The 11598-nt window shown below is 33.7% G+C and overlaps 1 protein-coding gene across 16 annotated transcripts in view; it reads left to right on the forward strand.

The window, feature by feature from the left end:
* Window positions 1–11598, forward strand: part of PCDH15 (protocadherin related 15) — a 691874-nt gene that overhangs the window by 616889 nt on the left and 63387 nt on the right. The window lies entirely within an intron of this gene.

The raw sequence follows: 11598 nt of genomic DNA on the forward strand, positions 1-11598 counted from the left end.
ATATGGGCTAATCTCACTGGAGTTAGATGATATCTCAGAGTAGTTTTGATTTGCATTTCTCTGATGATTAAGGATGGTGAGCATTTTTTCATATATCTATAGGCTGTACGCCGTTCTTCTTTGGAGAAATTTCTCTTCAAGTCCCTTGCCCATTTTTATTTTATTTTAAATAGATTTCACTGAATCAGGAAACCACAAGATAGAAAAAATATAAATAACAATTAAAAATAATTAAATTAAAAATGAATATAAGGTTAAGTTTGCTGAAAAAAACTTGCATTCTTAGAACATCAAATTATTTTTTTCCTAAGTCAAATGACCTATATAGTTAAATATATTAAAATTAAAGTAAGAATTCTCTATTTTAAGTTTGGGGCCCAGGGGTCAAATCTATGACTATATAATTTTAAAAAATGTTAACTTTGAATGTCATAAACTGTGCGATGTTTAGTATATATAATATATAGGACATCTACTTGATTTGCATTTCTGAATATTTTAGTTGTTTCTTGATAACTTTTCAAAGTTGATAGGTTTAATGTCTGATAAGCATCTTACTATGTTTTATCACAATAAAATATTTTGATTTAGCAACTTTTTTTACTATCAATAAATACTACAGCATTCATTAAAAAGATGTCAGTAAATATACTTCAGTAAATGGCAGGTTTATTTCAACCAGGAATATGTCTTAATTACATTCCACATTCAATGTGGTGGCCAATGAGATTTAAGAGATGTAGAGTTGAATCCAAAAATAATTCCGCTCAAAAATATCTTACACCCAAGTAAACAAGGTGGAAAGTGAACTCATTTGAATTCATTTACACCACCTGAGTGAATATTCATAGCCAACCTGTCCTATTTTCTCCATGTTACAAATAAGAACCTAAGCCTTAGAGAATTACTTGCCCACGTTCATATAACTAATAAGTGGTAGAACCAAGCTCACTTCTGCCAACTCTAAATGTTGACATCTAAACCACTACGATATTCTTCTATGGACATTATTTGACCACTTACCAGACGTGGTACTGCAGTCAAAAATATGAGAAAAAAATACATTTAATGTGTAACAGAGACATAATTATAACATCACAGGAAATGTTACAGTTAAACTATAGTTAGAAAAGACAATAGTAAAAACATATAAGTGATGCAGGACTCCACTAAGGGGAGTCAAGTCCTCATGAAAGTGGTCATTTAGCCAGAGGTTGGATTGTTTTATTCTGCATTGTGTATGTTCAGAGTGTGTGTGTGTGTGTGTGTGTGTGTGTATTTTTATGCCATAGTATAATCCAGGAGTTAACTTCATTTGGCCTGGCAGACAAAGCACATATCATGTAAGGCAGAAGAAAATAAGTATACAAAGGTCCGGAAACTTGAAAGAACATAGATTATTCAGAAAACACAAATAGAGTAAATGTAGCACGAGATGTTGGAATGGGGGTGGCGCCTATGGCTCAAGGAGTAGGGGTGCTGGCCCCATACATCTAGGGTGATGGGTTCAAGCCCGGTCCCAGCCAAAACTGCAAAAAAAGATGTTGGAATGGTAACTGGGATTAGCTTGAGAATATTACATGAGCTTGTCCTAACATTTAACTAGACCAGCCAAAGCTAGCAGTCATTTTGAAGCTATTGATATCACTAGAGTAAAAACTAAAACATCTTGAGAGCCTGAAATTGAGTGGTAGAAGCTTGTAAGAAATAAAATGAAAAATCCCATAGAGGTAGAATGATTGCTGATAAACGAGAAGTAGGTGCCATGGATGAGATGAAACAAAAAAAGAGGATGCTGAGATTTTTAGTGTAGTTAATCCATAGGTGGAGGCGCCCTTACCAGGCAAGGACAATACGGAAAAGAGGACCAAGCGTGGGGGTCAGAACAACATGAGGGTGGGGGTCAAGAAGCAGAAACGGATTTGGATTGATTGAACTTAATCAAGTGATTAGAAATCGTGAGCGTGCTGTTTAATTTGGTTTGAGTGTTGAAGGATTGAGGACACAAAACTACAGCATTATGGTAGACAGTGTGACATTCTTAACAGTTTGAGACTATTAGGTAAGCTTTTGGTGAAAATTAATAATACTTTGTGAATCTAAATGAGCATGCAAACTAGTTTCCTCTCTTAGACAAAGGGCTCAAGTTGTACATGTATTTTATTTGGCTAATATGTCTGCATAATAAAGCACACTTTGATTCTTTTCTGTATGGATGAAAAGTTAAAAGAAGTAATTTCAGAGTTTATTTGAAAACATCTCTGGGGACTTTATACTCAGTCATTATGTTAGCAATAATGAGGAAAAGAAGAAAACGGTTATTTATGAGGTAATCATATTAACGTTCCAAAATATTTTTATAAGAAAAGGAAAATAAAAGTAAGACAGTGTAGATTATTACATAAATGCACACCTTGCTTATTTTGTTCTCTCAGGCTTCTGTAATGCAGAGCATTAAAATATATAAATTCTAAAAATAATAAAAGGAATATTGTACTTTTCTACAGATCCTTTCCTAAAAAAAATTCAAATAGGTGTTATCCTGTAATCTTTAACACCATGCTTGAAATTAAGGGTAAATTTGACAGATCCTAACTATATATAATAACATAGCCCTATAAAAGCCTTTCTGCTTCAAACTGTGACTGGGATGCCTGTACACACAATTATCACATAATTGTTTCTACACTGAGTTGTATTTTACTCTTTAGGATATCTCAGAATTATGTTAGACTTTTACTTTGCAAATAGCAAAAGAATATATTGAAATTAGAAATTGTTAACATTACACTGGGATTGCTTTTTTTGACATTCTTATACAAATCAATGTGAGCTTTCTGATTTAAATTGTGTGTTCTCTCTCCCCCCCCACCCTCTCTCTCTAAAAGATTTGTATAGCCTTATGAATAGATCAATCTACCTGACATGTTCCTTGCTTATATTTTATCATATGCTGGCCATATTGTTTTTTATTAAAGACTTGAAAAAGAAGGTTTATTTCTGGTTCCTAAAAATCTAAGAGTAAAGTTAAAGTAGTTCTAATCTGCCAAAGCTCTGTTCTTTCTGCCCCTCGCAAACACAGCTTGATGTTCTAACCTTAGCAATTGGATGTAAGATTTGAGTATTTTTACCCAGACGTTTCAAAACACTTTCACTCTATTTCAAGGAAAGTGAGTCTTCAGCGCTGTTAAATGTTCAAATGGGTCTAATTGAGAAGCTAAAGTTAAAGTTAGTATTATTGGACTTTAATGGGTTTGAAAGTTTTTAGGACATCACTAATTATTCCACTAATATTTCTGCATGCATAGTATTCATTTAGGCAACAGAGAGGAACAGTTACTTAAGCTGTTAGAAAATTAATGGTCTCACCTTCTCCCCTGTATGATAGCGGCAATTATTTGGTGATTTTCTCTTAATGTCAGGCACCTGTGTGCATTAAAAATTCCAGATGAGGCCTTAGAAATGGGTAAGTGGTTCCATGTATTTAAGCTTTCATTTAAAAATCTAATTACAGTAAGTATAATTATAATATTCATTTCTAATTTTTATTCTTTTGAAACAACTCTACACATAACTTTTCTTATTTTGTTCACTGGGAAAACTCATAAAAGCCAGTGAATCAAATCTTCCAGGGTCACCTCTTCGAAATGGTAATGTTGTACACACAGCACAAATTTTATAGAGAAGCTGATGGGATAAGTAAAACGGCAGTGATACTTTAGGAATTTTATTCATTTACATTTTCCATGGCTAGTCAGTTTTCATTTTTAGGCATTAATTTAATTAAGTTTGTTAGATGTCCTCTTATTAGTAGCTAATAAATTATAAATTATAGACTAGATTTATAACTTTTCCTTATTTATGCCTTTACTAGAATACCTCCATGAATTTTTACAAATTTTAAGGGAACAGTAATAGTTATATTTATAACAATTAATAGAATTATGGGGCGGCACCTGTGGCTCAAGGAGTAGGGTGCTGGCCCCATATACTGGGGGTGCTGGGTCCATGCCTGGCTCTGGCCAAGGCTGGAAAAAAAAATTATAGAATAATTAACTTAAAAAAACCCACATGGCTGCTTTGCTTTATTCATGTTTAAATTTCCTAATGATGTTTAGTCAAATCATTTCCTTGGTTCTTCTCTGCTGTTCATCATCCATCAGGTCTAATACTGGTAGAATTTTATAGTATCACTTCTTTCCTCATTCCCCTCTAAAATGTAGAATTCTATTTGAATATTAGTTGTAATTAAAATAGGTAGAATCTATTTGAAAATGAGTTATCAATTATGACGGAAATATATTTTGGCTATGCATCTAGTAATGTTCCTTCTTTTAGAGACACTATTTTATACAGAGTAATCTCTCCAGTGTGATTAAACATGACTTTACAGTAGAAGACTGAATTACATTTGTGGTCATTACAGATATAATAGATTTTATCCCCTAGCATTTTATTTTGATTTTCCTTTGTCTTTTTTTTCTATATTTTTTCAATCCTTTTATTTTTTTCATTTTATTTTGAATTTCTTTTTTCTTACTCCCTGTATGTAGAAGGATGTACTCTATTTCAACTAAGTTAAGGGTGGAAATTTTAACACAAATGCTGTACCTAAAAATATTAATCTCTCCTTCCTCCCGAACATCATTAAGGGTCTCCAGTCACTTCCATTCCACTTTATTATAATGTTTGGGTATTTTACTCTTTTTATAAAATGTAGCTATAGTGCTGTAGAGTCCGTGCTTATATATATTTTCTTACACATCTATGACTTTCTTTGCTTTTCCCTTTCATTGGAATCACATTTCTTTCTTTTTAAAGTACCTAATTTAGAACTTTCCATGGGGTTCTTTTCCAGACAAACTCTTTCAATGTCTGAAAAAAATGTTTATTTCTCTGCTGTTTTTAAAAGACATTTTTCTTAGGTTTGGAATTCTAAATTGACAGCTATTTTCTGTCTGCACTTTAAAAATATCTTTTTCCTATTATATAGCCATCAATACTGCTGATGAGATATCAAGTGTCACTCTACTACATCTAAGATCTTTTAAGATTACACTTTTGGGTTATGGTTGGGGTATAGGATATTCGGTAGTTACTATGTAATGTGTGAGTTCCAGGTGTGAGTTACTTGTCATTTACCCTTTTTATTGGATTTCTTATATCTGCACATAACTGTCTTTTATGAGTTGTGGAAAATTCTGGTTTTTTTCTCTCTTCTCTCTTTCTGAAATTTTGATCAGATATTTGCCAAACTTTTTGTGTTAGTCTGTTTGACATTGCTATAAAGAACATACCTGAGACTAAGTAATTTATTAAGAAAAGGGCTGTATTTGGCTCACAGTTCTGTAGACTGCACAAGAAGCATCATGCCAGCATCTGCCTCTGGTGAGGGCTACAGGGAGCTTTCAGTCAAAGTAGAAGGTAAGGGGAAATAGGTGTGTCCTATGATGAACACTGGAACAAGGGAAGGAGAAGGAGGTGCCAGGCTCCTGCAAGCAAAATCTCTCGTGTGAAATAATACAGTGAATACTCACTCGTTACTGCAGGGAAGGCACTTTGCCATTCCTGGGACATCTACCTCCACGCCCAAACACTTCCCACCATGCCCCACATTCAACATTGGGAATCAGCATGAGATTTGGAAGGGCTAAACACCCAAACTACATCCCATTTCCACTCTTAATTCCATATCTCAAACATTTTAAATGATTTTTCATTTTTTTAGCTCTACAAAGCAGTATAGTTTTCTTTTGCCCTGCCATTCACTTCACCAAGTATTTCCCTAGTCTGCTATGTCTAATCTGCTAAGATTCCCCTCTCTGAGCTTTTAATTCCAACTATCTTTTTTTTTATTTCTAACATATACTTTTAACTTTTCAACTGTTCTTATTTTTATTCAAATTGTAAATGTATTTATTATTTACTGAAACATATTCAGCATATTTGTTTTATACTCTGAATCTATAATTTAGATATCGAACATCACTGTGGCTAGGAATTTTGTTTTTCATCTCAACAAAGTATTTTAAGATGTTTTGTTTCCTATCTGTTTTAAAAATTATTTTACACTAACTTTTCATTTTTCTTCAAACTTTATTTGTTAGAACAATTGTAAGCATGGTTTGGAGGTGAATTTTTTGAAAAAGTACTTGCATCTATCAGGATGTTGGGCATTGTTAGTCAAAGACGACTTTTCATAAAGCTGGGGTTGTGGCTCACCCACTCATTCGGGTAGAGTTCAAAATTTCTAGACTTAGTAACTCAGAAAATTATGGATTCTCTTTGAGTTGGCAAATCAATGATGGGCAAATAAAGACTGCAAACTAAAATGAAGGTTGTGATTAGTTCTGTTTTTTTCAGGGAAGCTTTCTCCCCACTGCACTCAATCTCAAGGTTTAAACTAGTGTTCCTTGGCATTTGAGGGTGGTAGAGGCTGTGGTAGCTGGGAAGGACAGGGACATTTCTCATTCACACCTACAGTGAGAATTTAGCTTCCTGGAAATTAGAATATTATTAGACACCCTTTCATGAGTGGACATTAGGTCTTTCTCCTGTTCTTTGTGAAAGCAAACCAAATTAAATTTCAATTTTAACCAATTTAAGAAATAGAAATCTAAGTGAAAGCCAGTATTGATAGTAAGATTTTCTTAGCTCTTGCCTTCACTTGTCTATTCAGGCTGCTATGAACAGAATACCATACACCAAGTGACTTATATACAAGAGAAATAGTAATTGGGCGACTAAGATCAGAGACTCAGTGTCTGATGAGGGTTGGCTTCCTGGCTCATAGATGGATGGTGGTCTTCCTTGTGCTCATGAGGCAGAGGGAGCCAACATACTCTTCAGGGTTGTTTTCTGTTTAAATAACAACACTAATTCCATCTACTGGGGCTCTACCTTCATTAATTAATCTTCTCCCAAAGGTCCAACCACCCAATACCATCACATTGGTGTTTAGGTTTCAATAAATAAATTTGAAAGACGTTCAAACATTCAGCCTATTATACTGATTTTTGACCTGCATATTTATTATTGTATTTCTATATCCTTGATGCATCTGTGAAAAATTCCTAGAATATTATATACAGCTTTTGCTGTTTTATCAATGAGATTCTATTCATGCTATATTATTTGATATGTCAATGTAGTGGTTTTAACATGAGACTTATCAAACTATGCTATCAACCATCTGTGTGAATATTAGCAAGTTACTACCCTATCTGTGCAATCATTTCTTCACCTGTAAAATGTGCAAATAGAATTTACTCAAGGGAGAGGATAAGATGATAGATACTATATGCAATGTAGTTATATAGCACCTGGCAAATTTAAATGTTCAGTAAATGTTAGAAACATAAGCGGCATAAACATTATACAAACAGCATAAGTAGACTTTGTAGTATCAAAATAACAAGAATGGTTGTTGATCTGAAACTTAGCCCAACTGCTTTCATCCACTTTAATAGATTTAGTGGTATGATAGGAACAAAGGTTTGCAGTTAAGGGAGTGATTGTAAGGTAAGGAATTGGAATTGGAGGCAGTTATTGTAAAGGAAGTTTCTGAGGGACTTAACTGAGAAAGATAGGTATAGAAATTGTAAGGCTGGTGTCTGAAGTATAGATTGATTTTGCCTTTAATGACAGAGACATAATGTGTTTTAAGGTCTGCGGAAGAGAAGGTTAAAAGGACAGAGATAAATAGTGCTGATGAAACATTAAAGGCAAAGGAGACGGGAGTGATTCAGACCATGGCATAAGTGCCTTCGGTGGGAAAAACGGGTCAGCTATTCCTCTGAGATTTGAAGAAAGTAGTAAAAGTAAGCATAGATATGCATAGTTTATTTAGTTAGATGATTAGAAGCTGAGAAATTTCACACTTGATATTCTCAACTTTTATGTGAATGAGAGCTCCCTGATCTCTGGAGAGGACTGAAAGGAAATGTGAATTGAAGAAAAAAGGGTGAACTTTTGAAGTGAGGGACAGAACTCATATATACAGCAAAGCTTTTCTATTTATCCCAAAGGCACTGTTAGAAATCGTCTAATTGACTAGCAAGACTAGTCTACCTGACTATTTAATTTCTCTCAGCTCTCTTTGGTCACCATGAATAAACTGAGGGTTAGATTCATCCCAGAGGACAGAGGTCCAGAGGTTTGTGGAAGGACAAAGAAAGGAGAGCAGTGTGGTCCACAGTGACTTTGATGATAGAGCAGGAATTGACACATCCTGAAGCAACAGGTGAAAAGAGGGAGATTGAAGAACTGAAAATTGACAGATATCAAAGAAGACATTTTTAACGAGTACAGTGAAGGAGGTTTGGGTCAGAAATTTACAGACGAAAGTTTAAGCTCTCAAAGATGGAATGATTCCTTAGGAGAAATCGCTCCATGAGGCACAAGACCAGGGTGTGGCTATAGAATCAAATGGATGCAGTGAGGCAATTCAAAGACTGCTGAGAGGGGTTCATGCCTATGAATTTGAAAATAAGCTGTTAGATGCGTCACTGACATAAACACTGACATTGGTAATGAAGGAGGAAGTTGAAGTGGAAGAGGGAGACGGAGGGCCAGATACCCACATCTTCATTATGTTCAGCGCCATGGAAGGGTAGAGTGTACGCTATACGTAAGAGTACGGGGACTGCAGTTGAGGCAGAGGTTTTGCAAGGTTGATTTAAAAGTGAACTGGAAGCAATAAAGGAGAGCTGAAACTCTGAGGGATTTGGATTTTTCAAAGTCACACCTGACTTTGGAGTCCACCTCCCTCCAAGATACAACATAAAAAGCAAATAATCAAAAAAGAAAATTTTAAATTATCAAAAGTAGGAAGCAAATAGATAAAAGAACCAAGAAATGAGGACAATGTGATTGACCGTGACTTCTGTGATAGAGCAGGAAGGGACATAAACTCCGAACGCTGGGAGCACTGAAGGAGAGTAAATGCTCTCTGCTGACACTCTCACTTCCTTCCCACGTCCTGACTCAGATTTACACTAGTGCTCTGAGTTTTATTATTATCATTTGTGCTGTGAGTCAGTGTGTATTTAAATATATCATATTTTATAACTTATCATAAAAGGATATTTGTTTATCTGGATATGTATGTGACTGTAATGCATGTACTCCACATGAATCAAAGTCATATCTGATATGTTTAGGTCATATTTGAGGTAAATTTAGCAGACTCAAAGTTAAGCTTGAAAATCCCTCAAAATGTTCATAAGTACAGCACTCATTGGAATTTTCATCCTTCACTCTTTAGCTTACTGATAGTCAAGTATACATACTTAGTGGAGGGGGGAGATTTAAAAAATGCTAATGGTCCTGGCAACCGTCCTCAATGAGTACTTTCTGTAATGAGATCTTTGAGTATCATGTCCAAAAAGAAATAAAAATTGAAATGGAGTCACTGCTATACAACATAATATGACAGTAGGGATTCATATATTTTTTAAAAGTCCAGTAAACATAATTTTTAAAAACTGTATCTCATTTTTAATTATGTGTTTTAAATATACCATGAAAAATTATAACAGAAAATAGATATTTCTAGGTAAAAATAACTAACTCCAAACTTTAACTTTTGCATTAAATGATTATTTATTTCAGAAAAGGTGTATTTAAAAAAGCACCTTAATCTTTTAAGAAGAAATATGGCTATTTTGTAGTTATCATAACTTCATAAACTAGAAATATTATAAAGTGAAATTACTTCTTTATTGTAATCTAAAGTAAGTCAATAGGAATTGTGTAAGGTAGTTTAATATACCAAGCAATCACTATGGTAACCTTTTCTTTTCTGAATAGGATTATATTATGAATCATAATTTATATTAAAATATCAATGCTTAGATGTAGTGGTGTATACCTGTAGTTGTAGCTACTTGGGATACTGAGGTGGATGTTTGCCGGCACTCAGGAGTTCAAGGCTGCGGAGAGCTATCATCAGACCACCATTATCCAACCTGGAAGACAGAGCCAGACCCTATCTCAAAAAATATATATATTATAGCACAAAATTGAATGAAAGAAGTCAGAAGACAGAAAACAAAACACATTCTTTTATTCCATCAATACATAATTAATAAATAGACATCATTAAGGATGTTTGTTCAAGACACTGGCTTTCCTGAGGGAGGTAGATTATAAATGGAAGTGCATGAAATACATTGGGGGATGCAGGTAAATTTTTGTTTCTTGATGTGGATACTGGTCACAAATCTTACATTAATAAAAAATTTGATTTAGAAAAATTCCTAAGTTAACAAGTAGTTAGGGGATAACGTGTACCCCGACAGGGCTTATTTGAAATTAGTTCCACTAGGATATAAAAGAAATGTCTTGGAGTCCTTGAGTTGCATGTCACTTTAATTTTAATTAGAAATATTTATTTCTTATGCTACCCTTTGTTAAATGAGTAAAACCTAAAGCTTTAAAAGAAAACACTGATAACTGTTTTTCCCTATTTGTCCTTTAAGTGAGACTATGACCTAATGTTTAAATCTAGTCTTCATTCCCCCAACATCAAATCTGACATCCAACATGATGTAAACCATACAAACCATCTAAAATTACGAGCGGATAGTTGTTTTCCTCTTCTACAGCTGAGATTTTTTAACATTGTAGAAAATTCATGAAATATTTGATCCTGCAGTGAAATAGCTAGGTGGTTTAGTTTAATTTACTTTTTCTAACAAGTAGACAGGATTATCCTGAAATGTTCTAAATGTTTCAGAATATATAGAGAATCTGAAGCTAAGTCAAGTTCACACTGTACCTTAATGGAAATTCTCTATTATTTACTGTTGCCTCATTTGGTATCCCAATTTCAATAAACATGCAGAGTCTGGTTATTTTAATTTAATTAAAACTAGATCAAATTAAATTTTCAGTTCCTTTGTACCATTAGTCTAATTTCGGTGCTTGTTATTCACATGGTGCTAGAGCCTCGTGTATGGAACAGAACAGATTTAGTACGTTTCTTTCATTTCAGAAAATTCCATTGGACAGCACCAATTTAAATAATTAAAACAATACATTCCTCAGTGTTTTTTCTTATTTTAAATAAAATTATTTTTGTATAATTCTTTGCATTGTAATGGCAAATAAAAAATATTTACTAAATGATACTTAACAATGATAATACAGATAACCAATAATAAGAATAACCAGACAATGAAAACCATAGTAATAATAATAGTAAGTGAAAATATGTAGTTTATATATTTAGAATCATGAATTAGGTACCTTTAGCCTATAAAAATTCTCTAAGATTCTTATCCATTGTTTCTTTCCCAGATATTTCACTATAATTTTGAAATTGGCATTCTGAAAATTTTCCCTTCACTAGAAGCAATAGAGCCAGCCTCATGAATTATGCTCACCACTGTATTTAAAAATAAATGAAAAAAAAAATCAAAGTAGCTATTTACCTCTTGTTAATTCTGAATTATGAGAAAAAACTTTTAACTTGTAGATTCTAAGTACTTGCCACCAGAAACAAATCTGGTTAATTGGGATCCAGGATGATTAAAAAGGAAGTTTCAGAGTAGCCTAATCTTCTCTAATTCTGGTATGGCAGGGTCTCTTTATGCA

The sequence above is a fragment of the Otolemur garnettii genome, unplaced genomic scaffold (assembly GCF_000181295.1).
Source record: "Otolemur garnettii isolate 467f Iridium unplaced genomic scaffold, OtoGar3 scaffold00008, whole genome shotgun sequence".
Lineage (NCBI taxonomy): Eukaryota > Metazoa > Chordata > Mammalia > Primates > Galagidae > Otolemur > Otolemur garnettii.